General features: G+C 41.4%; 1 protein-coding gene across 8 annotated transcripts in view; it reads right to left on the bottom strand.

The window, feature by feature from the left end:
* STAT6 (signal transducer and activator of transcription 6) overlaps positions 1–23,518 on the bottom strand; it is a 221,814-nt gene that overhangs the window by 161,358 nt on the left and 36,938 nt on the right. For 4 of the 8 annotated variants that reach the window (XM_030196648.1, XM_030196647.1, XM_030196654.1 and 1 more), the window contains one exon: positions 23,079–23,173. The exons of 3 other annotated variants lie outside the window; for them this stretch is intronic. The gene's annotated coding sequence lies outside the window, so the exon portion shown is untranslated. Of the gene's footprint in view, positions 1–21,517; positions 21,578–23,078; positions 23,174–23,518 lie in introns of all 8 variants that reach the window. One more of the 8 variants, XM_030196649.1, reaches the window with a different exon arrangement.

The following is a 23,518-nucleotide window of genomic DNA, read 5'->3' as shown; positions in this document are numbered from 1 at the left end:
AAAATACTATGCACAAGCATTTGCGTGAATACAGAACAATGGGCGACATGAAGTATACAAATCAGCACAACACAGAACTAAGACATAGATCAAGTTACTGAGGCAGGTAGATGTATTATGGACATAAGAGCGTGGAGCAGCAGAAAGGGGAGCAGACCAAAGAACAGACCAAGTAGTCCAAACTCCATAGTATTCCAAGTCACCATTTATTAGCAAAAGCACTGGAGGGGTTAACACAGCACCTGATAGGCCAAGTTTTGCCCTAATCTGATCTTACTTATCTAACTTTGGTGTACTAGCAATTTTAGCTTGCACTAAAATGCTGAGACGCCCATTATATTCCTATGGGCGTCTCAGCGTTTAGCACCAGCTAATTATTAGCATGAGCTAAAAACACTAGCACACCTAAGTAAAAGCCCCACTTTATTTGTTATTATCGGACTCTCTCTCTCTTCTAACTTTTTAAATTGCTCTTTTGACCTTTAGTTGGTGTTTCTTTTCTTACTTCTGTATTATATTGTTTTTATACCTGTTTGTAAACCACTTTGATTTTATGAAAGGCGGTATATTAAGTCTCAATAAACTAAACTTCTTTGGCTGGTTCAGAGGCCAGTAGTACCAGACAGTGTAATGTTGTTGCTAATAAATGGTGATTTGGATTACTTTGGCCTACTTGGCCTGTTCTTTGGTCTGCTTACCTTTCTGCCTGTATTTGTTTTCTGAGAGCATACAGTCTGGAGGACAGTCCTGCCAAAATTGGAGTTATCTACAAGTGGGCTATGTAAGCAGTAATGTGCTGTGAAGATGTGAAGTGAAATGGCCTTGCAGGAAGGAATTTTGGAGGAATGCTGTAGTACAGAGGTTCCAAACACGTGGTAAGCTAGGAGTACACGAACTATTAGCAGGGGGTACGCAGCAGCCTGAATGTCTTTAACCTTCTTCCTTCCTTCTTCCCCTGGTACAGCAGCAGCTCTGTTTTTCTCTTCCATTCCATTCTGTTCCCCCCCCCCCCCCCCAACAGTATGAACATCAGTTCTTCATTTATGTCCGTCCCCAATGTTTGTTTTAATGCCTGGAATGCTGTTAAAATCTGCAGCGCAACGATTCAGTCACCCGGCTTCAGGCACCTTTGCTAGGGAACGCCTGGCCTCTGATGATGCAACTTCTTCTTTCTCGGAGGCGGGCCACAGCCTAGCGAAGGTGAATCATTGTGCTGCCGATTCCAGTGGTGTTCCAGGCAAGTTAAAGCAGACACAGGGGAGAGACAGAAAGGGATGTCTGGTGCTGGTTCCTGGGGTGGAGGTGAAGAGGGAGAGGTGCTCCTGGACTGGGGGAAAAGGAGGGAGAAAGGGACAGGCTGATGGACTAGTGAGAGGCAGAGAGAAAAAGAGAGAGTCTGGATCAGAGGAAGAGGTGGAGAGATGTGGGTTCAGGGGGGCTGGAGATCCGCTGGGTCTCCAGCCCCCCCCCCCCAACATCCCTCAGATACGCCTAGTGGTCCGTGGATGAATCCCCATCCCACCTGATGGTCAAGCAGCCCTTCCCCACCCTCCCACCTTTGGCGGCACTTCCCCACCCCCTAACTTGTAGGGGGGTGGGGAAGGGCCGCTAAACCACCAGGTTGGGGGGGGGATTCATCCATGGACCACTAGGCATATCCGAGGGATGCTTGGGGGGGGTTAGGTCGGGGTTTCTGCAGGGGCTGCTGCATTGGGGGGAATGGGGGCCTGCTAGCATGCAAATGCATGCTGGACAGGGCTCACCATTCCTCCCCAATGGTCTGCAAACCCTAACACCAGCTCCATGCTGGCAAAGGGTTTGCCGCGGCCAGCGAGCCAATCTTTGGCACACTGGACGCTGATCATTGGAGATGAATAGGTTTAGCCCTGATTTGTATGCATTTGCAAGCTAGTTGCATTCAGAGCCCGCAAGCATGTTGTTTCACACGCTCAGGGCCTCCGATCATGGGGCAGTAGCAAATAAAAGCGCTAGTATGGCGCTAACAGCCTCTAGCACCTGCGTTTGCTTCTGATCATCGGCCCATCAGAGAGCAGATATTGCAACTGAATATGAGAGGAGCAAAGGGATAAGGACACAGAGGGTAGATGCTGGTCAGGACAGATAGGGAAGGTGGGCATGGAGAGAGAAGATATATGTCAAATGGACAGGACACCCTGCAAACATAGGAAAAAAAGACAGAGAAAAGTCAAAGAGACACTGGGACCAATGAAAAAATAAAGTGCTCAGACAACGAAGGTAGAAAAAGTATTTTATTCTGAATTTATTAATTGCAGTGTATCTGTCATTGGAAATGCACATCTCTGATAGTGTGTGTTACTCTTTTAGGACTGTTCTATATTTAATGCCACATTATTCTCTTGCTCTACATGACCAGCTGTTTCACTTTATTACTGTCATTGCATTCCTACTTTCCAATAAACTTTGGCCTCTTTCAATATCTTAGTCAGCTACATTCCTTGCTTTCAATTAACCATATGGCTAAGGCTGTGGAGTTAGTACACCAAACCTTCAACTCCAACTTCTTTAAAATTAAACAAAAGAGCTATACTGATGCAGGCACTAATCTTATCTCAGTCGGATCATTGCAATGCTCTTTATGCTGTTATTTCTACTACTTTGATGAAAAAGATCCAACTATTACAAAATAGAGCAGCCAGGTTAATCTTTAGACACAAAAGTTATGATCATGTTACACCTCTTTTGTGTTCCCTTCATTGGCTGCCACTGAAAGTTTGTATGGAGTTTAAATTAGCTTGTTTTGTTTTTAAGATTCAGGATGGTGCAACTCCTGAACTTATATAAGAACAGCCATACTGGATCAGACCAATCGTCCATCTAGCCCAGTATCCTGCTTCCAAAAGTGGCCAATCCAGGTCACGAGTACCTGGTAGAAACTCAAATAGTAGCAGAATTCATGCTACTGATCCCAGGGGCAAACAGTGGCTTCTTCATGTCTATCTCAATAGCAGACTACAGACTTTTCTTCCAGGAACTTGTCCCCTTTTTTTCCTTCATGCAAATGTTTCTAATATTACATCACTTCAATATATTCATGACAAAAAATAAAGCTAAACAAATACATTCTTTAGAAGAAAAGGAAAAGGCAAAATATCCTATATCAACATTTGACCTCAATATGAGGAAAAAAGAATTCCAGGATTAAAGACACATAGTCCAAAAAGCAAGAAAATGTTTATATCCATTCCCCTCAAATCAGACCACTCTTATAGCAAAAGCACAGCCCTAGATTCAAGCCACAACACAAACTTCTTCTTTAGCTTCAAGAAATTCCACAAGTTGTTTTGGGTCCAAAAACAAATATGTCTTATTCAGAAACAAAGTGGGAAGTGGACCAATGACTCCAGGACGCTGAGACTATGATGATGTAGTATAAAAAAGCAAACTTTACTGTAGACTCGACACAGTACTGTGTTTTGGCCACAGGCCTGCCTCAGGAGTCTTGACTGATGCGAACAAAAGTATTCAATAATGGTTGGTCTCGTTAAAAACCTTCATGATTTTCAAACAACAGTCTAGTGGAGCAAATCTGCTTTCACCTGGTAGAGGGACACAACCCACAAGTCTCTGGATTGATCTGTGGGACGCTATGGAAAGGTGATCTAGGAAAGTTGTCTTATTTTCTATCCCTTTCCTAATATTGCCTAGCATTCTGTTTACTATTTTGGCCAGTCACACACTGGGCAGAAGATTTCAGTGTATTGTTCATGATGACACCTAGATCTTTTTCTTGGGCAAGTAGGCGTGTGTAGGATCATGGGTGAGAGGTTTGGTTTTGTTTATAATATCCAGAGTGCTTAGAGATAAGTAATAACTCTAACTCACTGCCAACCTTTTGGGGTCTGATGATTATGTGCTTTGTCCCCACAGGTGCTGACTCCTAGGGTGGAACCTAGAATCAAATAACTATAATTTGGATTATTCTGCCCAAAGTGCATCACTTTGCACTTGCTGAGGCTCATCAAGCCTAATGACTATTATCCAATGCTGTTCATCCATGTTGGCACGAATGATACAACTAGGTACCCTTCCAAACATATCAAAAATGACTTCACGGCTCTGGGAGAACAGGTGAAACAGACAAGTGCACAGGTGGTGTTCTCGTCAATACTACTTGTTGAGGATAAAGGCCAAGGCAGAGAAGCTCAAATCCTGGAGATGATTGTGGCTGCGCAGATGGTGTTATCAAGAGCATTTTCACTTCACTGGATGCTTTTTCTAAGGGCTGGTAAACAAAGATGGTGTCCATCTATCAAAGAAGGAAGAAGTGTTTTCAGCAGCAGAATGGCTAATCTACTGAAGAGAGCTTTAAACTAGATTGTTGGGGCAGGGTGATCAAAGCCTCCAGGTAAGTACAAGCCCTCTAGTAAGTGAGGCATTAAATATCTTTACAAAAATAGGAAAAAAGGCCAGTGTTTGGAAAGCTATATATACTAATGCCCGAAGTACAGTAAATACTGGGCTATAATATGTTCAGGAAAGACAGGGTAGGAAGAAAGGGGGGGGGGGGGGGGAATGGCATTATATGTTAAAGATAATATTAAAGCCACACATCTGCAGGACATACAGAGTAAGAAAGAGGCATTGTGGGTCAATCTGGAAAGAGAGAATGGCAAATGTGTTTACACTGGTTGATATACAGGCCTCCTGCACAACAGAAGTGGACAAAAACTTACGCAAAGACATTCAAAATATAGCTGTGAAAGGGGACAAGTGTATGCCACTGGGGTATGTATCCCTATTGCGGGATCTTTTACAAGCAGGGAGATCTTGGATTCTCTACAGGGGAAACTACTCCAGCACTTGGTAATGGAACCCATGCGGGATAGGGGCCATACTGGACTCAATGCTTACTAATGGGGAGAGTGTTTCTGTTGTCATAGTAGGTGCTTATCTGGCACCCAGTGATCACCAGATGGTGTGGTTCAATATTAAGACATGAGTAGAGAGGGTTAATTCAAAACTAGAGGTTCTAGACTTTAAAAAAAAAAAAACAACAAAACTTTATTCAGATTGGGAATTACCTCAAGGAATTGCTGTCTAGATGGGAAAATCTGGAAGAAGCTAGAAAACAGTGGGTAAAACTGAAAGGATCTATTTTAAAGGCAACAAACCATTTTGTAAAGAAAGTAAATAAAAATAAGAGAAAAAGGAGGCCACTATGGTTCTTAAAGGTAGCAGCTGAAAAGGGAAAAAAGGTTAGTCTTTATAAACTACAAGAGATTGCAGAAACAGGAAGACAGGCAACAATATCTGGAAAAGCTAGTAGTCAGGAAAGCAATGATGCAAACTAAAGAAAAAATAGCCAATACTGTAAAATGGGGGGGGGGGGGGGAGACCTTTTTCTTACATATGTTAGTGATAGGAGGAAGTACAAAAGTGGCATTGTGAGAATCAAAGGTGAAGGGAAGCAATATGTAGAAGCTGGTAAAGATAAAGTGTAACTGCTTAACGCATATTTTTGTTCTGTGTTCACAGCTGAAGGGCCGGGAGAAGGACTGCAGAAGACAAACACAAACAGGAATTGAGGAGTGGTAGTCCCTGAACAATTTTCAAAGGACTGTTCATGAGGAGCTGGCTAAAGGTGGACAAAACAATGGGGCCAGATGGAGTGGAGGAGTGGCCTACTGGTTAGAGTGGTGGACTTTGGTCCTGGGGAACTGGGTTCGATCCCACTGCAGGTACAGGCAGCTCCTTGTGACTCTGGGCAAGTCACTTAACCCTCCACTGCCCCAGGTACAAATAAGTACCTGTATATAATATGTAAGCCGCACTGAACCTGCTATGAGTGGGAAAGCGCGGGGTACAAATGTAAAAAAATAAAAAATAAACAGAGAGTACTGAAGCAACTTTGGGAAGTTCTAGTGACTCCGCTGGCTGACCTTTTCAATGCTTCTCTAGCGTAAAGAGTGGTCCCGGAGGACTGGAGAAGAGCAAATGTGGTCCCTTTTCTACGAAAGCAGAAGTAAGAAAGTGGTTGGGAGCTACAGGATAGTTAAGTCTGACTTCTGTGGTAAGTAAATTAATGGAAACATTTTTAAAACAGAGAATAGTAAAGTTTTTGGGATCCAATGGATTACAGGACCCGAGGCAACATGGTTTCACTAGAAGCAGGTCTTCTCAAACAAATCTAATTTCTCTGACTGGGTGACCAGAGAGTTGGATCGAGGGAGAGTGCTAGATACAGTGTATTTAGATTTTAGCAAAGCCTTTGACACTGTTCCACACAGATGATTAATAAATAAATTGGGTGCCCTAGGTATGGGTCCTAAAGTGACTGACTGGGCATGTCAGAGGGACCAGTGCACTACAAATGCTGGCTCCTCCCACGACCAAAGGACTTGGATTTGGTCATTTCTGAGATGGGCATCCTCTGTTTCCATTATCGACGAAAATCGGGGACGACCATCTCTAAGGTTGACTTAAATGTTGAGATTTGGGCGTTCCCGACCGTATTATCAAAACAAAAGATGGACGCCCATCTTGTTTCGATAACACGGGTTTCCCTGCCCCTTCGCGGGGATGTCCTGTGAGGACACCTCAGGAAAACTTGGGCGCCCCGTTCGATTATGCCCCTTTATATGTGCCTGGTGGGAGTTTTGCTAGATTAGCTTAACCTTTTCAACGCAGATATTTTTGTAAACAACACTGAAGAATGGTTTTGGTCCTTTAGACATTTCAACATTTTTACTCACATACATATTTTTGCCGTTCATGCTCTGCCGGTACACCCCTTTCTTTTGAATATTCATAGAAGTCAAAGCACGTATCCCGATTGAGAGATATTTCAGACCAAGCGTAGCATATTGGAAGGACTATCATTAAGTAAGTTTTTCCAATTTCTCTTTCTGTATTACTTTGATACTCACTGGGTCTGTTTTTACTTGCTCTGGTCTTTGTAATTATTATAGCCTCAGAGCTTTTATTTGGGTGTTTTTATTGTGTCTCTTACATCCTCCTGGGATTTAGTAAAATCGTGGTTCCCACAGTGCCATTTCACACTCTCTCTTTGGCTTTGTGAGGTCACTGTTCTCTAACCTCAGTGTTTTCCCTGAGATGTTTTTTTTAAACATTATGACTCATTTTTTGATGCAATTATAAGATGAACGTACAGCTGGTAATATTGTATCTTGAGCAGTCTACCAAGAAAGGTTTGTGTTATGTGTATGCCCCTGAGGTTTGTGTTATGTGTAAGCCCCTGAGGTTTGTGTTATGTGTATGCCCCTGAGGTTTGTGTTATGTGCATGCCCCTGAGGTTTGCGTTATGTGTATGCCCCTGAGGTTTGCGTTATGTGCATGCCCTTTTTGCTTCCTCTGTATATCCAGTCTGATTACCACACATTACCATCCAGTATAGGTTCATATGACAGTATATTTATTCAGATTACCATTGTCTGAAAGACTTTTTTATTAAGTATTGTGATTATTACCCATATTTTTTTTTACAAAGCATTATGTCTTCAATATGGGTAAATTAGCTACCATGTAACTCATGGCTCATTCCATATAAACAACAACAAAACTGAGCGGAAGCTATCCAGAAGGACCAGACTGAAGCCACAATTATGGGAACCAAAATAATTTATTACGACCCAACACGGTCCGTGTTTCGGCCAAAAAGGCCTTCCTCAGGGGTCTAAAACAAAGATATAACAATGACATAATAAAAACAATATAAAAACATATGAAGGCACATGTTATATATAATAAATAATAATAGTAGCTTTAAAATAACATTTTACATCTAAAATGTACATTTAAAAGCTGTGCATGTGGTTACAAGCGATTTTTGGACAAATTTTAATTTGTGTATAATGATTTTAAACAATATATGTAATATATGTAGTTATACAAAAGGTATATAGATGATATTTTCATCTTGTGGAAGGGCAATATAGAACTACTTAATGAGTTTCATGGTTGGCTTAATAGTTTAGACACCAATTTGAAGTTTAAAATGCAATCAAGTACGGAGTGTATCTCTTTCTTAGATGTGCTAGTCAGGAAAGAAAAATATTGGCTGACCACATCATTATATAAGAAGCCTACAGATCGTAATTGCTACTTACATTATACCAGCTACCACAACCGTGCCTTAAAAGACAATCTGCCTTTTTGCCAGTTTTTGAGGCTCAAACGTGTATGTGCCAACACAGAAGATTTTTTAGAACAATCCAAAAATCTCTCAGAGAGGTTTATCCAAAGGGGATACCCTAAAGCATGTGTTAAGAAGGGCTTCAATAAAGCCTGTGATAGAACAAGAGAAGATCTTTTACAGACTGGCAATAAGATCAAGGAGATCCCTGATATTGTATGTAATTTCCGTTTTTCATCATTCAGTCATCACTTTAAAGATATCATTAAAAAACATTGGCATATTATACAGACACTCCCTTGCTTTAGAGATATTACACCGACATTTGCTCTTTCCAGGAATCCAAATTTGAAAGATCTTTTAGTTCCATCTGCTCTTCCTACATTAGATAGGACAGTTGAAGCTAAAGGCGGTCATCAACCATGCAACAAATGCTCAGTTTGCATACACTCATTAACTCTTCAAGAATTTGTTCATCCTACCACCAGAAAACACTATAAACTAAATTTTAATAGTAATTGTCAAACACAAAATGTAGTATATATTATTTTATGCCCATGTAGCTTAATATATGTAGGTAAGACCAGTAGGATGATTAAGGCTAGAATTATAGAGCACCGCAGCTGCATTAAAAGACAAATCAAAACAGCACCTTTGGTTGACCATTGGATACAGGCTAAACATAAATGTGAAGATATAAAATTTTTCATCCTTAAGACCTTTAAAAGCAGTTGGAGGGGTGGAAATTTAGATAGCACACTGCTTAAAGCAGAACGTGCTATTTATGAATTAGACTCAATAATTCCGAATGGTCTAAATAAGGAATTAGAACTTATACATTTTTTATGATACATACTTATATAATAGCATTTGTTTACCCTTCACTGGTTATGCATGTGTTCCCCAAATCTGGCCCAAAATTTGTTTATTCTTTTTAATCCAGTTAATTTTTAAATACATAAATAGATGAACATATATATATATCATTATCCATTGTCCAAATGATATAACAGACAGTTTAATCCCCTTTCTTTCATTCATATAACTCTCAAAATTCCTCTTGATTTGAGATATCACATAAATCACTTCTTGTACGATCATTTTATATTATTGTTTCTCAGTACATACATCATTAATTGATTTAGATAGTTTGAGTTGTCATCCCACATTTTTTGAATATTGAAGCTGATAGTTATGATATGCTGCCATATAGAATTCACATCAACGAGTGACATTAGTGCATTTCTTACAAATAATCGGCGAGTTGCCTTCCATGTCAATAGCACTTGTCTATTCATTAAGGAAGTATTAGCAAAAACTTTTTAGTCGGTCTATTTATATTTTTATTTTTATAATAAATACACCAAGCTGTATGTGCAAGTTGACAGCAATTGCTTTCACCATGATAGTGTCTCAGCCTATCCAGCTTTAATATATCTCCGTTCCATTTTCATTCCAGCCGTTTCTTTAAATTTCTGTACATTAAACTATAGGGTTCCTTTTAACTAAATTATCGGCTATATTTTTACTTTTAACACATATTATTCTGCACATGTCATTAATTGACTGAGGCAGTTTTAAGCGCCATTGTATTTCCTTTTGAATATTAACCTTTAACACATATTATTCTGCACACGTCATTAATTGACTGAGGCAGTTTTAAACGTCATCGTATTTTCTTTTGAATACTTGGTTTCTAAGCCACTATAGGCTATCATATGCGGGTTACATCATTAATCGCCGTCAGCATATTTACTATAAAAAACAGCTGATTTGCTACTGCCGGTTTTCAGCGTGTCAGCACGTTCATGGAGATAGCACTCACAAACCCAATTTGATAGCACCAGCGGTAAGGTTTTTAGATTTTGCTCTTAAAACATATAGCTTATTTCAATCATACTTGGCGTTTGATATTTTAGGTTTTTTGAACAATGTGTATATTATTTATTTCGAAAATAATGGCGTTCTTTATATGCGTTTTTAAGGCTATATTTTAAATTGTCATATTTTATCTACATTATTTATACCTTTATCCAGATCATCTCATTTTTGTGAGCCCTTTTTGGAGGAACACTAGCATAAGCCAGTTTGAAGGTTAGATAATTATTAATTAATGCTTATGCAACAGTTGTCGTCTCTGTAGCTAATAATCACTTTTAGATATGTGTATACAGACCTTTAATACATGTACTATCTCGCACACGTCACTATTTGACTGAGACAGTTTGAAGTGTCATTGTATTTTCTTTTGAACATTGAGATTCTAAGCCATTATTGGCCACCATAATCGATTCATATCATTAAGTGACGTTAGCATAACCACTATAAATAAACAGCTGATTTGCCACTGCCGACTTTCAGCGTATCAGCATGTCTATGTAGATAGTATTCATAAATTCACTCCGATAGTATCAACGGTAAGATTTTTATTTATTTTCTTTTATTTATTTTTTGCATTCGCTCATAGATCTCGTTCTCAAAATATATAGTTTATTTCAATTACACTCGGTGCCTAAAAGCCATTCAAATCATTTTTGAATATCAAAGCTTGTATATATCTTAAAACGACGGTGTCTTTTGTATGCAGTTTTAAGGTTTTATTCCAACCTCATTAACCTTTTTTCATATATTTTTATCCAGATTATCTCACTCTGTTTGTGAGATTCTTTTTGGAAACATACCAGTATAAGCCAGTTTGAAGGTATGATAATTATTATTTATTAATTAATGTTCACGCAAAAGTTGGTGTTTCTATAGCTAATAATTACCTCCACATATGTTTACATTTATTTTGATATCATATTGCTTGTATATGCATCTTCAAGTCTTTCATTAGATCTTTACATATTTTTAAATACAATTTATTGTTGGATACATTATGCACTCTCATATTAATATGTTTCTTCTGTAGTCATATAATTATTTACGTACATACTCCCTCTGCAACTACATATATTACATATACTGTTTAAAATCATTATACACATATTAAAATTTGTCCAAAAATCGCTTGTAACCACATGCACAGCTTTTAAATGTACATTCTAGATGTAAAATGTTATTTTAAAGCTACTATTATTATTTATTATATATAACATGTGCCTTCATATGTTTTTATATTGTTTTTATTATGTCATTGTTATATCTTTGTTTTAGACCCCTGAGGAAGGCCTTTTTGGCCGAAACACGGACCGTGTTGGGTCGTAATAAATTATTTTGGTTCCCATAATTGTGGCTTCAGTCTGGTCCTTCTGGATAGCTTCCGCTCAGTTTTGTTGTTATTTTGCCTTTTTGCGGGAGTCTTTGGACTCTTCTTGTTGCTCATTCCATATAAAGCAATGTGTACAATTAATCAGATTACCATATATTTATTACTCAGCTTGGATTAATTTACTAGTATCATGCTCAGCCTTTGCTCTCTCTTCCCCTTTTCGGATGTTTTTCTCATTTGTATAAGATATGATATTCCTGACATTTTTTACTTATAGGATTCGATTCTATATTTGATGACTGTCAAATTGGTGCTGAAAAAATTGCACTTGGGTGTATTCTATAGAACGTGCCTAAATCTAGGCACAGTTTATAGAATATGCCTAGGGCCATGACAGCACCTAACTCTAGGTGCTGGTAGTTACACCAAGAAAAATTTGGTGTAAATACTGGCGCCTAAGTAAGGCATGGAGTAGGTATATTCTATAACCCTGCGCATATTGCCCACACCCGCCCATTTTATATCCAAAAGTCACATCCCCTTTTCAGCGATGCGCATTAGAATTTACAAAAAAACAATTTGCAGAATATGCTTAGTGATTTGTGTGCATAAATTCTGATTAATGCCAAATAGTGTTGATAATTGCTAGTTAAGCACTGTTATCAACACTGATTGACTTGCTAAGGTAATTAAACTGTACAAACAAATCCAGAATATGACTGGATTTGAACACGTAATTACGGTCGAGCTATATAGAATCTAGGGGATAACATGATATTCTTGACATTATTTTTCCCTGTAGAGAACCTGACATTTTGATTATCCTGTGGACACATTATGTTGGTTTTAAACAGATGTTGATTTTCACTTTGTGTTCAAATTGTGGGCTTGATGAGATGTATTATGATTGATCTCATCTGTCAGAATACATAAGATCAATTCCTGTCAGGTTTCTTTGCATGTATGATATAGATCTAGCCTGATACTAGACCTATAATTTGTGTGGTAATGATAGGTATGTTGTCCAAATTCTTCTCATACACTACATTGTTATGGGGATTTTTTTTTTTTTTTGCTCTTTTACTGTTACTTATATACATGGCTTACTCTTTAGCACACGCTATTTTAGTTAATTTCACATTCTGTGGTATAGATATTTTGTTTCTTAAATATTTGAGTTGGCTCTTTCCAAACAACGAAAGAGACATATATACAATTATAGGTCTTTATTTCAAAGTACCAAACGACTCAACACAGCTGCTGTGTTTTGGCGTCTAAGCACCTGCCTCAGGAGTCTACAAAACATATGAAAGCTGGTATAAACATATAATACTAAAAACAGTAGTGAAATATAAATATGACAAAACATAAAATGATAATGTATTTATTTATTTTATTTGTTGCATTTGTATCCCACATTATCCCACCTCTTTGCAGGCTCAATGTGGCTTACAATATATCATGGATAGTGGAATATAGAGAGTAGACATTTGATGTTACAGAAGGATTTTCTGTGTGTATATATATATGTATATATATACACACACACACGTGAACAAAAATACGTATGTTAAAATAAGGTAACATTTACTAAGTAGATTTGCATATATATAAAAAAAATATATATAAATAATTAAAAAATTGAATTAAAAAATGAGCATCTTCAAATAAAATACATAAATAATATGACATTGAAAAATAGGTGCAAATGGAACACTAGACCACTAACCTTGTGGTATAAAAATGCTGTTTCCAGGGTCAAATAGAGAGATAAAGTGTGAATGTTCCATTTTTTCATTTTGCTTGACATATAACAGGAAATTTTAACAAGTATGATGCCCCCATCACCAAGACCCTTGGCCAAAATCCCCCCCCCCCCCCCCAAAAAAAAAGTCCTTGGGGTCACAAGAGAAAAATCAGACAAATATATGATTAGAACCCAGAAATTGATCATACATATATCTGAAGTAATTATATAACACCAAATTTCTGTCCAGTTCCAGGTCAAAAGGTTACTAACAGAGTAGATCTGAATTTCCTGTATTTCCACCTTAGCCTGGATAACCCCAGACTTTTCCGAAGTTATCTTCACAGTTTGCTATAGGGACAGATCCAGCATCTTGATAGCATCCAATATGGCGTCACAGTCAACCAGTGCTGGTTTCTGTAATCCATTGAGGACGGCACTATGCTATGCTGAACCAACCGAGCAGCACCAGAAGTTGTTGTAGTGTCAGGCCTTGATCCCCAATAACCTCTCACACAGCCATTTCAAAAGGGGCATTCCTTGCACTGGTTCCCCATTCGATGAGGCTAAATTCTGTCCCTTCACAGACAGTGCGATCTCGGTGGAACCAGTCTATCTTTTGGGCTCAAAGACACCCACTCTGGACTAACAACTGATTCATTAAATGTCGAGCCCTCCAAAGGCACTGTAGTGGATCCATAGGTCATGATGCCAGTAACCTCGAAGGTCTGAATCAGCTCAAGAACAGAATTTTGCACCCGAGAGTAGGTACGTATCTGACCTCTCCTCTTCCCCATTGTAATCAACGCAAACGGAGAGAAAATGGCTTAAAACAGATGCCAACACAGGAGCTGACTCACAGCACTTCTGCATCAAACACCATCTTGACTCCAGCAAGTTTGGGACACTTCATTTGGTTTCTCCTCAGAGGCCTATCTGATATGGGTGGGCCTACAGCATAGCCCTCCAAGTAATTGAAACACAGAAGCCCCTTTGGAAGGGATGCCTTTTCATTTTGGTACACGAGATGGATGTCCTATTTCCTGCGGCACTGGAGATCTGACTCCTCTGCCCACACTATTTTACTCCAAGACAAGGCATTTTCTCCTAATAACTATGATCATACATCCTCAGATGTGACCCCTGAAGGCGGCATATCAGCCAAAACACGGACCATGTTGGGCCCAGATGACTCATGTGACTTTTTAAGGAGAATAAATTTATTGGAAAATATCTGACTTCTGTTCAATCTTTAAGACATTCCTCCACCCTGTTTGTTGTTTGTTCTACTTTTGTGGAAGGACTTTCCCATTCCTTTTGCTTTTGTTTGCGATACATGTATATGTTTTACTTTATATATTAAAATACTGTATCTTACTGTATATTTGTGTAATTGTAGACTCCAACACAGGCTCTTGTCACCGAAACATGGTCCATGTCGAGTCATACTGAAGAACAGTGAATAAAACATCTCCAGCCACTATTGTCTACTCTACTGTTTTTCCTTTGCTTGTTTGCTTCGTGGCAAGTATGGACTCTTGTTTGTTTCTCTTTGAATTCCCCTGCTGTCCACAGAGAGCAACTTCACTTTACAGTCAAAACATCATTATGCAGAAAATCTGGTCAAGGCCAGTAACATAGCAAATGACAGAAGACAAAGACCAACAGTCCATCCACTCTACCAATGTCAGACTCATTATCAAGTCTGATTAAACCAACAATGAATGTAATACAAAATACTTGATCACTCTCTCTGGCATTTCTGGGACATAGACTGTAGAAGTCCGCCCGGCCCTGCCCTTCACTTGAGACTGAAACGCTTCTGCTGGGGACCCTCCTGACTCAGAATTTGGGTTCAGATCTCAGATAAACCCAGTTAGTCAAAATGTCAGAGAAGCTTTTCTGGCACAAAAGCCACGGTGAGCTCTTAACAGTACACTTTAGAGAAAATAAGTTCTGGAATCACTAACAGAGAAATGATTAAAGGCAAATGTGGACGCTAGAAGCCACTACCGCCTGTATTTACCTGCGCAGAATGATCAGAGGGCTCTAGTCTGGCAAACAAGCACCAGGGAATACCGCAGAGCTTAATTAAATGACATTTAAATGAGCTCATTGGGATTCCCCCCTCATGATCAGAGAGCTGCACTCTGATACTCCTGCGCTCCTACTGCCTTTACGCCAACTTGGAGCTAGTATCAGTGTTAAGGGGAGAGCCTCCCCCCTGCTCGGAAAGGAAGCCTGAGCTGTTACTGACAGCCCCGGGGGTCCAGTGGATCCTCCCAGACCCACCCCCTCTATCGGTAAGGCCCCAGGAGTTCAGTAGACCCCTGCATGCAAATACAAATAAACCACACTGGTGGACCAGTGGGACCCCTGTCCTACCCCCTGGCCGCCACTTCGGGTCCAGTGTGACTTGTGACTGGTGGCCCGACCTGACTCGCCCCCTGAAAGATTTCCCTGGTGGGTTGGTGGTGGAGGGGCTCCCTCAACCCAACCCCCTTCTCCAGTAACTTGCAAACTGGAGGAGGGACTAGCACTCTCTCCTCTACAGTAGGCACCACCTCAAAATGGCGGTGCCCTGCCCTGCACATCTTGAATGCATGGGGAGGGGTTTAACTTCCATATAAGGGAGAAATCCCCTTATATAGGTTAAGCCCCACCCCCATGCATCCCAGGATCAGGTCAGGCAAGGCCCCCTTTCTCGGTTCACATTGCCGGGGGGTGGGGGGGTGTGAGGACAGCAGTCCCACTGGACCACCAGGGTGGGTTTTTGCATTTGAGTGCTGGTGTCACAAATTCAAGGAGAAAGTGAGCTCTTGGGCCGCTGCTAAAGTACAGCTTGCAGCAGGTGAATCACCCAGGCTAGGACTGATACTAAGCAATGCAGGCTCAGACTGCAGACAGACAAGGCTGGAGCTGGAAAGCTAGACTGGAGCTTTTAAGCAAGGCTAAATTCTGGAACTTGAAGGCAGGACTTGGATGGAATAGAAACCAGTAATAGAGCAAGCTTGGCTGGAGCGGGAACCAGGAACACAGCAGGCTTGGCTGGAGCGGGAACCAAGAACACAGCAGGCTTGGCTGGAGCGGGAACCAGGAACACAGCAGGCTTGGCTGGAGCAGGAACTAGGAACAAAGCAGGATTTGGCTGGAAAGCTGGACTGGAGCTTAGAAGCAAGGCTGGAACTAGAAAGCAGAACTGAGGCTTAGAAAACAGGGGTGGAACTAGAAAGCACAGTTGAAGCCAACTGGAACAACAGAGGCAAAGCAGGAGACAAGACAGGAACAACAGAGGCAAAGCAGGAGACAAGACAGGAACAATCTAAGACAAGGCCAGAGGCACAGCTGGAAACAATGCTAGAGACAAAGAATGAACAAGCTAGAAGCAAGGCTGAGGCAAAGCAGGAAAAAGCTGAGGCAAGACAAGACACAAAACAGGAAGCAAAGCAGGAACAACTGAGGCAAGACACGACACAAAACAGGAAGCAAAGCAGGAACAACTGAGGCAAGACAACAGACAAAAGAGGAACAACAGAAAATGCTAGACACAAGGCAGGAACAGGCTAAAAGTGCAACATATGCACACCGGCAAGAAAATGAAGATAACATACCTGTAGCAGGTATTCTCTGAGGACAGCAGGCTGATTGTTCTCACTGATGAATGACGTCCACAGCAGCCCCCGATGACTGAAAAATCTTCCTAGCAACAAAGTTTGCTAGAGCCTTCGAGCGCGCGCGGATGCGCAGCCATCCGCTTCCCACGTCCCGTCAGTTTGATAAAAAAGCAAAGAAGGAAAAGAGAACTCCAAAGGGGAGGCGGGCGGGCATGAGAGAACAATCAGCCTGCTGTCCTCGGAGAATACCTGCTACAGGTATGTATCTTCATTTTCTCCGAGGACAAGCAGGCTGCTTATTCTCACTGATGGGGTATCCCTAGCTCATTCAAAACAACAATGAAAGGTCAATTGGGCCTCACAACGGCGAGATGTGAAAGTGTGGACTGAAGACCACGTCGCAGCCTTGCAAATCTCTTCTATAGTGGCTGACTTCAAGCAGGCCACTGACGCTGCCATGGCTTGAACACTATAAGCCGTGACATGACCCTCAAGAATCAGCCCAGCTTGGGCGTAAGTGAAAGAAATGCAATCTGCTAGCCAATTTGAAATGGTGCGTTTCCCGACAGCAACTCCTCTTCTGTTGGGGTCGAAAGAAACAAACATTTGGGCGGACTGTCTGAAGGGGCTTGACGTTCAGCAGGGCAGGTATGAGGACGGGGAAAAAAATGTTGGCAAGACAACTGACTGGTTAAGGTGGAACTCAGACACCACCTTCGGCAAGAACTTAGGGTGCGTGCGGAGAACTACTCTATTATGATGAAACTTAGTATAAGGAGCATGGGCTACCAAGGCTTGAAGCTCACTGACTCTACGAGATGAAGTAACTGCCACCAAGAAAATGACCTTCCAGGTCAAGTACTTCAGATGGCAGGAATCCAGTGGCTCAAAAGGAGGTTTCATCAGCTGGGTGAGGACGACGTTGAGATCCCATGACACTGCAGGAGGCTTGACAGGGGGCTTTGACAAAAGCAAACTTCTCATGAATCTAACGACTAAAGGCTGTCCAGAGATGGACTTAGCCTCTACACGATAATGGTAAGCACTAATTGCACTAAGGTGGTTCCTTACTGAGTTGGTTTTGAGACCAGGCTCTGATAAGTGCAGAAGGTATTCAAGCAGGGTCTGTGTAGGACAAGAGCAAGGATCTAGGGCCTTGCTGTCACACCAGATGGCAAACCTCCTCCATCTGAAAGAGTAACTCTTCTAAGTGGAATCTTTCCTGGAAGCAAGCAAGACTCAGGAGACACCCTCAGAAAGACCCAAGGAAGCGAACTCTACGCTCTCAACATCCAGGCCGTGAAAGCCAGAGACTGGAGGTTGGGATGCAGAAGGGCCCCCTCGTTCTGAGTAATGAGGGTCGGAAAACACTCCAATCTCCACGGTTCTTCGGAAGACAACTCCAGAAGAAGAGGGAACCAGATCTGACGCAGCCAAAAAGGAGCTATCAGAATCATGGTTCCGCAGTCTTGCTTGAATTTCAACAAAGTCTTCCCCACCAGAGGTATGGGAGGATATGCATACAGAAGACCCGTCCCCCAATGAAAGAGAAAAGCATCCAACGCTAGTCTGTCGTGGGCCTGAAGTCTGGAACAGAACTGAGGGACCTTGTGATTGGTCTAGGTGGCAAAAAGATCCACCGAGGGGGTGCCCCACGCTCGGAAGATCTTGCGTACCATGCCCGAGTTGAGCGACCACTCGTGAGGTTGCATAATCCTGCAGGTATTTGGAAACATAATAACTATTAGGGGAAAGCTGGGTATTTTCCCCTACATGTACATGTTCCTTTCACATCTCTTGCACCTCCTTTGGCTCTATACACATTTTCTGAGTAGATACATTTTTACTTGTAATGTCTGTGTGTTTTTAAATGCAGTTTGTATATTCATGTTCAAATTATTATTGATCATATTTAATTGGTTTTTGTTCCTATTGTTTCTCTATTTATAATTGTTTTAATGTGGAGATATTTCTAATTAGGTTTTACATTCAATTTACTGATACTTTTATTGTGATCAATTAGATATATTTTGTTTTAATTGCTTATATTTTTATTAATGCTGTTTTGTTAATCATTTTGACTGAATATTTTAAGTTTCTTATTAGTTTCTAACCCGACACAGCCATAGGGCAAAATGTGGCCACGTTGGGTATAATTTGCCCAGCACTCCTATATCCTTGGTCTGCTTTTTGCTTGATTTCCTCAAACGATCCAGAGAAGAGGGCTCTATCGCAACACAGAAGTTAGTATCAAACATATAAATTGCGAGTGACCGTACTCACCCGCAAATGCGCAGTAGAGACCGAACGTTCAAGGAGCAACACTCCACAGCCCGCCTCCACCAGCAGCTCCTGTTCCTGTACCAAACGTAATGCAGCCAACAGGGAGGGGAGGGGGCGTGGAAATCGGAGGATGTAATGCAGCCAATAGGGAGGGGGCGTGGAAATCGGAGGAGGACGTAATGCAGCCAATAGGGAGGGAAGGAGGGGGGCGTGGAAATTGGAGGAGGACGTAATGCAGCCAATAGGGAGGGGAGGGGGCGTGGAAATTGAAGGAGGACGTAATGCAGCCAATAGGGAGGGAAGGAGGGGGCGTGGACATCGGTGGGGAGGGAGGGAAGGAGGATGGAGAAGAGAACCACGATATACAAGGGCACAGCAGGAACGACGAAGTGGCCGAGGCAACAAAAAAACCCGCAGCAGAAACCAAGCAGGGATCAAAAAACGTTCTGGGGCCAACAGAAAAAGGTAAACAGGTGCATTCACTCGCAGCACGTACACACACAAGTCCTGCTTTGCAGCATGAAGCAAAGACATAGCTGTCCCACCCCTTTGGCTCACTGAACAGCACGAGTCAGCAGAAGGGGCGGAACAACTACAACATGTATGCGGGGAGGGGGGGGAGGGAGACCAGCACGCAACTGAAAAACGAGCCTGCCTTTCAAACTGCTCTAACTGCCCAAAAGGAGACACTGAACCTCCACTGCCACCCAGCTCCAACAACTGCCCAAAAGGAGACACTGAACCTCCACTGCCACCCAGCTCCAACAACTGCCTACAAGGAGACACTGAACCTCCACTGCCACACAGCTCCAACAACTGCCTACAAGGAGACACTGAACCTCCACTGCCACACAGCTCCAACAACTGCCTACAAGGAGACACTGAACCTCCACTGCCACACAGCTCCAACAACTGCCTACAAGGAGACACTGAACTTCCAATGAGACAGGGAGTACTAACAGCTCACAAGCACTCTCTCTCACTCACACACAGAGACACACATGCACACACACACACTAACTGCTCACTCTCACACTCACTGTCTCTTTTCCTCAGAAACACACTTCAGTTCTCACTCACTCTCACACACAGACCCACACACAATATTCTAAGAAGGGGAGGGGGACAACAACAAAAAACCCTGATTTGCAGCTTATAACAAATGGATATACAGAGCCACTGACCACCACCACTGTGAGAGCTCACTCTCACGCTGTCTGTCTCTTTATCAGAGAGAAACACTTTCTTTCTCACTCACTCTCTGACCCAAACACACATGCACCCAATCAAACATATAAACGGCAAGTGACCAACTCACCTGCAAATGCGCAGTAGAGTCACTCAGAACGCTAAGACTGTAGAAGTCCAAGCCCCGCCTCCACCAGCAGTACAGCCCAATAGGGAGGAGGGCTTGGACATGGGCGTGGAAATCGGAGAAGGAGGGAGCAGGGAGGGAAGGAGGGGGCAGAACTGAGGGAAACACGCTGGGGGGGGGAAGGGCCCGGGGGCCATAGGAAAACAAAAAACTAGCCCGTTGTTACGGGCTTAACGGCTAGTTAGACAATGAGAGACTATGCTGTAAAAATTATGAATTTACTGCTTTACTTGGCTAAACAAGGAATTGCACTTCGTGGACATGATGAAAAAGAAGAACCAGCAAACCGTGGAAACGCCGTGGAATTGTGCAATTTGTTTTCAAAATATGAAGTATTTGCAAGAAAACTGAAGGGTTCTTTCAATCTAGAGGGCCACAGAACTCAAAATGAACTATTACAGATTGCAGCAGATTTTGTAAAAGCTAAAATCATTCAGAAAGTTCAGGAAAATGGGCTCTTCTTGTTGATGAAGCACATAGTTTCAAGCAAGAAGAAATGAAAGTGTTATGAGATATATAGAAAATCTCAAAATAAAAGACCACTTTTTGGGATTTATTGATTGTTCTGAGCAAATAGATGTTAATATAATTTATCAGCGCATTAAACAATTCTTACAACTATCATTGATTGCAGATTTGCCAATTTTAGCAGAGTGTTGTGATTGAGATGGACATGGGGAACCCACTGCTTGCCCCAGGATTGGTAACGTGAAATGCTGCTACTAATTGGGTTTCTGCCAGGTACTTGTGACCTGGATTGGCCACTGCTGGAAGACCTAATAAAGCTGTTCTTTTTGTATGGAGTTGCTATCATGGCAGGTCAAGTCAAAGAAGTACTGCAAAAAAAAAAAACACTGCAATTTGAAGCTACTCGGTTGTATATGCCAGATTGTTCCATCAATAAAAAAAGTTGAAACATAAAAAAACACTGCAAGATCATCCCTATATATATATATATATATATATATATATATATATATATATATATATATATATATATATATATACACACACACACACACACATACATTGCATGGCCCATAAATTGAATTTGGTTTTAGTAGAGGCCTACAAACTAAACTGGGCAGCAACAAGATTTTTTTTACACTCCAGAAAGCGTGTTTACATTTTTTTTGACACCATGCATACCTACCTAGAGGCCCAGAAGATGCTTGGTGTAAAACTGGAATTGTCCAGCGACACAAGATGGATCCTGCCAATGGAAAAATGTATCTGCTGTTAAAAACTCACTTCTCAGCGCTTTATTGGGACTTTCGGAGCCTGCATACCGTAGAGTCACTGAAACATCAGGTTTGCTGAAAACTGTGTACAAGTTAGAATTTTGAGTGTTTTACCATGTACTTCATACAATTCATGTCACACACAAAGCACTGCAGGCAGAAGCTACAACACTTTCTCGGGTCTCTTGTGTACCGCAGAGAACCACAGACGTGTTGCAGAATATGCGAAAAGATGCTATTTGGGAGGACTAAAAGTTCTGTGAGCTGCATGATGTTCCCGACACAGATGAAGAGCACACTTACAAATGACAACATTCAAGACCTGTGAAAAGAACAGCTTCACTTGAATATTCGTTTTTTACGAGCACTCGGGCAACGAGAATATCTCTCGGAGTCGAGCGAAAATGAGAGTGCAAAAGAAAAATGGGGACGACGACTGTATTTTCCAGTGCTAGATACACTGTTAGGAGAATGTAGTTGCAGGTCTTCACCTCAGTGAACAGAAATCGTAAAAAGTGTTGACGCAGTTCTGAAACGTAATTTGGAGGGCAGTAATGGACGACTCAGTAAATATGCAAGTGCTCTTTCTATCAAAACAAAAAACGTGCTCACACAGAGATGGAGTTGATGAAAATTGACTTAAACACAGAAATCACTCTGGAAACTCTGAAAGCAGCTGCTGCAACACATTTTACAAAGCTTTTGAAACTGGAACTTACTCACTTGCACAGGTACCTGAGAGAGATCCTTTTTTGCCATGCAACACGTACAAAACTGGCGGAGATCCACAATGGTTCTGGAAAGACTGACAGCTTTATGTTCACTGAACAATGAAAGTGATCTTGTTGGAGATATTAATTAAGATCAGATCACTGACACCTATGATGTGAAGTCTAGTTGCCAGATGTTACTTCACTAATGTGATCATTTAATTTTGGGGTTTTCCGTGGAGCGACAGGTTGCCATGGTGCCTGGAAATTGAACTTGGCACTGGTGATTTTGTGTCATCCAAAGGTTCTGACTACCTATTCTGCAGAAATGTACTTTCCTTCCAACTACACTGTTCAGCCACCAAGCTCTCAGACAGTGCAATGAAGTTCATGAACAACCTGTTGATCATGCAGTTCCCAATCTCATGGGACAGCAAAATCAACAAGTTCTCTGAGGGTAGGAACGGAGGGGGGAAAGATATATGTTTGTGTGAGAGAGAGAGACAGACAGAGCGGCAGACTGTGGACAAGTGGGATGTGAGTAAGTGAGTGAAAGAGACTGGCTGCAGGCCTCTATGGAGGGGCTGGCATCATCTACAAACACTTTTATCAATGACTTTATTACGCTAAGAGAGAGAGACACACACACATACACAAATAAACACAGACAAGTCTTCACTCGTTAATGTTCTTGCCACTTTATTCTCTGATGTATGATACATATCTAAATTTAAAAGGTATTACTTGCAACTATTTTACTTACCTTTTTTTCCTGTGTTTAGCCAGACATTTATGGATGTAGGCCCTGCCCCAACACAACCTCCTTTAGCCTCCCCAAACAGCTGTGCCACCGACCACCTATGCAGGTCAGAAGGTACTGAATTATTCTTTTGTTTTCCTTTGTGGGTTTTTCACAGAGTATTCATTTTGAATTGGCCTGGAGTAAGACTGGGGACATTTCTAGGGTTGCATTTCAATTAAAATTGTAATCATGTGATTAAAGGTATGTTGTTTATTTATTTTTGTTCCCACTGCAGTTCCTTGTGACTCTGGGCATGCTACTTAATCCTCCATTGCCTAGCATCACAAGAGGTTGCAGTGGGGGAGGAAAAAAAAATAATAACATACCTTTAATCACGTGATTAAACGTGATTACAAATTTTAATCAAAATGCAGCCCTAAATAATGAACAACAATATATCA

This window comes from Microcaecilia unicolor, chromosome 3, assembly GCF_901765095.1.
Source record: "Microcaecilia unicolor chromosome 3, aMicUni1.1, whole genome shotgun sequence".
Classification (NCBI taxonomy): domain Eukaryota; kingdom Metazoa; phylum Chordata; class Amphibia; order Gymnophiona; family Siphonopidae; genus Microcaecilia; species Microcaecilia unicolor.
The sequence above is the reverse complement of the archived record's forward strand: the minus strand, read 5'-3'. Positions and strand labels throughout refer to the sequence as shown.